The following is a 5,807-nucleotide window of genomic DNA, read 5'->3' as shown; positions in this document are numbered from 1 at the left end:
AGAACACCGTGAATTCATTGTCCCAGGAAGGGGAAACTTTATTGACACATTCCTGGGGTCAGATAAATCACCTGATCACACTGACAGAACCACAGGCACATAGACACAGGCAACAGAGCATGCACAATGTCGGCACTAGTACAGTGTATATCCACCTTTCGCAGCAATGCAGGCTGCTATTCTCCCATGGAGACGATCGTAGAGATGCTGGATGTAGTCCTGTGGAACGGCTTGCCATGCCATTTACACCTGGCGCCTCAGTTGGACCAGCGTTCGTGCCGGACGTGCAGACCGCGTGAGACGACGCTTCATCCAGTCCCAAACATGCTCAATGGGGGACAGATCCGGAGATCTTGCTGGCCAGGGTAGTTGACTTACACCTTATAGAGCACGTTGGGTGGCACGGGATACATTCGGACGTGCATTGTCCTGTTGGAACAGCAAGTTCCCTTGCCGGTCTAGGAATGGTAGAACGATGGGTTCGATGACGGTTTGGATGTACCGTGCACTATTCAGTGTCCCCTCGACGATCACCAGTGGTGTACGGCCAGTGTAGGAGATCGCTCCCCACACCATGATGCCGGGTGTTGGCCCTGTGTGCCTCGGTCGTATGCAGTCCTGATTGTGGCGCTCACCTGCACGGCGCCAAACACGCATACGACCATCATTGGCACCAAGGCAGAAGCGACTCTCATCGCTGAAGACGACACGTCTCCATTCGTTCCTCCATTCACGCCTGTCGCGACACCACTGGAGGAGGGCTGCACGATGTTGGGGTGTGAGCGGAAGACGGCCTAACGGTGTGCGGGACCGTAGCCCTGCTTCATGGAGACGGTTGCGAATGGTCCTCGCCGATACCCCAGGAGCAACAGTGTCCCTAATTTGCTGGGAAGTGGCGGTGCGGTCCCCTACGGCACTGCGTAGGATCCTACGGTCTTGGCGTGCATCTGTGCGTCGCTGCGGTCCGGTCCCGGTTCGACGGGCACGTGCACCTTCCGCCGACCACTGGCGACAACATCGATGTACTGTGGAGACCTCACGCCCCACGTGTTGAGCAATTCGGCGGTACGTCCACCCGGCCTCCCGCATGCCCACTATACGCCCTCGCTCAAAGTCCGTCAACTGCACATACGGTTCACGTCCACGCTGTCGCGGCATGCTACCAGTGTTAAAGACTGCGATGGAGCTCCGTATGGCACGGCAAACTGGCTGACACTGACGGCGGCGGTGCACAAATGCTGCGCAGCTAGCGCCATTCGACGGCCAACACCGCGGTTCCTGGTGTGTCCGCTGTGCCGTGCGTGTGATCATTGCTTGTACAGCCCTCTCGTAGTGTCCGGAGCAAGTATGGTGGGTCTGACACACCGGTGTCAATGTGTTCTTTTTTCCATTTCCAGGAGTGTAGATTTAAGTGTGAGGAAGTCATTTCTGAAAGTATTTGTATGGAGTGTAGCTATGTATGGATGTGAAACATGGACGATAAATAGTGTGGACAAGAAGAGAATAGAAGCTTTCGAAATGTGGTGCTACAGAAGAATGCTGAAGATTTGATGGGTAGATCACGTAACTAATGAGGAAGTATTGAATAGGATTGGGGAGAAGAGAAGTTTGTGACACAACTTGACCAGAAGAAGGGATCGTTTGGTAGGACATGTTCTGAGGCATCAAGAGATCACCAATTTAGTATTGGAGGGCAGCGTGGAGGGTAAAAATCGTAGAGGGAGACCAAGAGATGAATACACTAAGCAGATTCAGAAGGATGTAGGTTGCAGTAGTTACTGGGAGATGAAGAAGCTTGCACAGGATAGAGTAGCATGGAGAGCTGCATCAAACCAGTCTCAAGACTGAAGACAACAACAACAACAACAACCTGCAGTGGATCCTGATGCAGTTTGGAATTCCTGTGTGTTGGTCTGGATTGTATTGTATGTATTGTATGTTGAAACTTCCTGGCAGATTAAAACTGTGTTCCGGACCGAGACTCGAACTCGGGACCTTTGCCTTTCGCGGGCAAATGCTCTACCAACTGAGCTACCCAGGCATGACTCACGCCCCGTCCTCACAGCTTTACTTCTGCCAGTACCTCGTCTCCTACCTTACAAACTCTACAGAAACATCCCCCAGGCTGTGGCTAAGCCATGTCTCCGCATTATCCTTTCTTTCAGGAGTGCTAGTTCTGCAAGGTTCGCAGGAGGGCTTCTGTAAATTTTGGAAGGTAGGAGACGAGGTACTGGCAGAAGTAAAGCTGTGAGGACAGGGCGTGAGTCGTGCTTGGGTAGCTTAGTTGGTAGAGCACTTGCCCGCGAAAGGCAAAGGTCCCGAGCTCGAGTCTCGGTCCGGCACACAGTTTTTGTGGTGTCACCGCCAGACACCACACTTGCTAGGTGGTAGCTTTAAATCGGCCGCGGTCCATTAGTACATGTCGGACCCGCGTGTCGCCACTGTCAGTGATCGCAGACCGAGCGCCACCACACGGCAGTTCTCGAGAGACTGACTAGCACTCGCCGCAGTTGTACGACGACTTAGCTAGCGATTACACGGACGAAGCCTCGCTCCTTTGCCGAGCAGACAGTTAGAATAGCCTTCAGCTAAGTCCATGGCTACGACCTAGCAAGGCGCCATTAACCATTTCAAGATAGAGTCTCACTTGTATCATCAAGAATGCTGTATATAAATGATGGATTAAAGTCAAGTATTATAGCAGCTACGTACTTTTCTTTATAGCATTATTACGTATCCTGTTTCAGACCTATCTCTAGCCTGCGTCAGTAACGCGTGCCTTTCGGCTTCTACTTCGTGTGGCGTAGCGGTCTTGTTACGCCACAACAGTTGGCGACTCGGATCAATCAGGATCTGGTTCTTTATTCTTGCTTTGCTTAAATTACTTGTGTCATGGCTTCGCCACAATCTCCGGATGTACTGTCCGAATTTTATCGCTTGCAGAATCAGCAGACGCTGGCGTTATTGGATGCCCTTGGACAGCTCGTCCAGGGTCAGCGTGCACTGCAACACGATGCGGCCGCCGCCGCTTCACCGCTACCGCAGCCACAACATGCAGTTGCACCACCATTCCGTAATTTTCAGCCAGACCTGGAAACATGGACGGAGTGGTCACGCCAATTTGGATTCCATCTCGCCGCCTACAGAATTCAAGGTAATGAGTGGCAGCCGTTTTTGCTTTCGTGTGTAGGTGTGTCCACCTACCGTGTGATAGTGAAATTGTTTCCCCGACGCGACGTAGCAACTCTGTCCTACGAAGAAATTTTGTCTGCTTTAGATACCTATTTCAAGGACACAGTCAATGTCGTTGCAAAAAGGTATACGTTCTTTCGTACAAAACGTACGGCCGGTCAGACTAATAGGGAGTGGGTTGCAACTTTGCAAGGCCTTACAAGGGATTGTGCTTTTGAGTGTGAATGTGGACTTCCTTATTCAGATACTATGGTTCGTGATGCCATTGCACAGAACGTTTCTGATGTTCGTATATGGGAACAGATTTTGAAACTAGTTAATCCCTCCCTTCAACAAGTGATAGACATATTGGATAGGCAAGACACATTTGATTTTGCTCAGGAATCGTTTGAAACTTCGCCAGCCGTGTGTCACATTAACCGGCCCGCCGGGCGCGCTGCAGGGAACGCTAAACAGCCCTCGCGCACGTCCGCGCAGCTGCGGCCTAGCTCTCAAACACGTGTGCCGCGTAAGCATGCCAATGCAGTTCTAAAATCATGCCCGCAGTGTGCAACTAGACATTCGCGTGACAATTGCCCGTCACGCCAAGCTATTTGCTTTTACTGTAATAAGAAAGGCCATGTTCAAAGTGTTTGCCAGAAGAAGCTCAGATCAGACAATCACAACCATTCCAGGCCCTTTGCTTCGCGCCGAAATCGAACCAAGGACACTCAGGCTCGTGGACCTTCGCCCATAATCATTCATGTAGTTCATTCCACCCCGTCCAGTGCCACTTTCTCTAACAGTGACTGTGTTCGTCCCACACAAAGTGTGCATCGACGTCGACGGAAATCTCGTCAGGTCGCACGTGCTTCTGTACCTGTGTCAGTTCAAATTGCACGAGACAGTCGCTCTTGTCGTCAGCAGGACAATAAACTTTTTGTAGACTTGGACTTTGAAGGCAAAGTGATACCATTCCAGCTCGATACCGGAGCTACAGTTTCGTTGATCAATCACGACACGTACAAACAACTGGGCAAACCTCCGTTGCGTGCCGCAAATGTTCAGCTCACTAGTTAGGACAGCATATCCCTGTGTTAGGACAGTGCACTCTTCTTGCAACATACAAGGGACACACAAAACTTGTGTCATTTTACGCTCTTCGTTCTTCTACTGCAGTGAACTTGTTTGGCTTAGATTTATTTCAGTTGTTTAACTTGTCAATAGTCAATCAGGTCCTATCAGTGAACCAGACTGTGCCTTCGGCCAGTGTTTCTAGTCTATGTGACGAATTTGCAGACATTTTTGCACTGGGCCTTGGTTGCGCTAAGAACTATGAAGCACATTTGGAACTGAAAGTCAACGCGCAACCGAAATTTTTCAGAGCGCGCAATGTTCCCCACGCATTGCGTGATGAGGTCGCAAGAACTTTACACGATTTAGAATCACAAGGTGTAATTGAACGTGTGCAGGCTTCTCTCTGGGCCTCACCCTTAGTAATTTTGCCAAAACCTTCCGGAAAACTGAGACTTTGTGTGGACTTCAAGGCAACTGTGAATCCACAACTTGTGACTGTAACTTTTCCTTTGCCCCGCCCGTAAGATCTTTTTGACAAACTGTGCCCGGGTAAATACTTTTGGAAGTTGGACCTACCAGATGCGTACTTGCAAATACCTGTGGACGAAGAATCCCAGCGCGTCTTGGTGGTTAACACGCATCTTGGTTTGTACCGATTCAAACGACTGCCATTCGGGTGTGCATCCGCCCATGCATTGTTTCAGCAATATCTGCAAACTGTTTGTGCGTCGGTCCCTACTGCAGCAAACTATCTGGACGATATTGTGATCTCTGGAAAGACAGTAGACGAACATTTAGCCAACCTACGCACGTTATTTCAGGTCTTGCGACAAAATGGTCTTCGCTTGCGGAAGGACAAATATGTGTTTTTTGCTCGTGACTTACCATATTTGGGGCATGTCATCAATGCCCAAGGCATACACCCCAGTCCAGAGCACCTCCGTGCCATACAAGACTTGCCGTCGCCGCAGAATTTGAAGCAGCTACAGAGTGTGTTGGGTAAAATAAATTACTATCATCGCTTTCTGCGCAATGCCTCTTCCATTTCAGCTCCGCTTCATCGCTTACGCCGTAAAGGTGTTCCGTTCGTCTGGACGACGGAATGCGAACGCGCTTTTCGACAGTTGAAATCGGCGTTGCTTTCAAATACTTGCCTTATGCCATTCGATCCCCGGAAACCCCTTTTGTTGATGGTAGATGCGTCGGATTTTGGGATCGGAGCTGTGCTTGCGCACAAAGATGGTTCGCTTGATCGCCCTATTGCCTTTGCGTCCAAATTGCTCTCGTCAGCGCAAAGAAATTATTCACAAATCGAGAAAGAAGCTTTGGCTCTCGTATTTGGTGTTACAAAGTTTCACGATTTCTTGTATGGTCGTCACTTTACCATCATCACAGACCACAAACCTTTGACATCGCTTTTTCATCCGAACAAGCCGGTACCTCCATGTACAGCGCAGAAATACATTCGCTGGTCAATTTTCCTCTCGCAGTACCGCTACGATATCTTGTATCGGTCCACTGCTAAGCACGGAAACGCTGATGTGTTGTCCCGTTTGCCT

General features: G+C 50.0%; 1 non-coding gene across 1 annotated transcript; it reads right to left on the bottom strand.

Annotated features, from left to right (window-relative positions):
* Positions 1–1,966: 1,966 nt before the first annotated feature.
* Trnas-cga (transfer RNA serine (anticodon CGA)) lies at positions 1,967–2,041 on the bottom strand. The gene has a single exon. It is a non-coding gene; the product is annotated as a tRNA-Ser (tRNA).
* Positions 2,042–5,807: the final 3,766 nt, after the last annotated feature.

The sequence above is a fragment of the Schistocerca nitens genome, chromosome 9 (assembly GCF_023898315.1).
Source record: "Schistocerca nitens isolate TAMUIC-IGC-003100 chromosome 9, iqSchNite1.1, whole genome shotgun sequence".
NCBI classification, from domain to species: domain Eukaryota; kingdom Metazoa; phylum Arthropoda; class Insecta; order Orthoptera; family Acrididae; genus Schistocerca; species Schistocerca nitens.
Note: the sequence above shows the minus strand (reverse complement) of the source record. Positions and strands in the feature narration are given on the sequence as shown.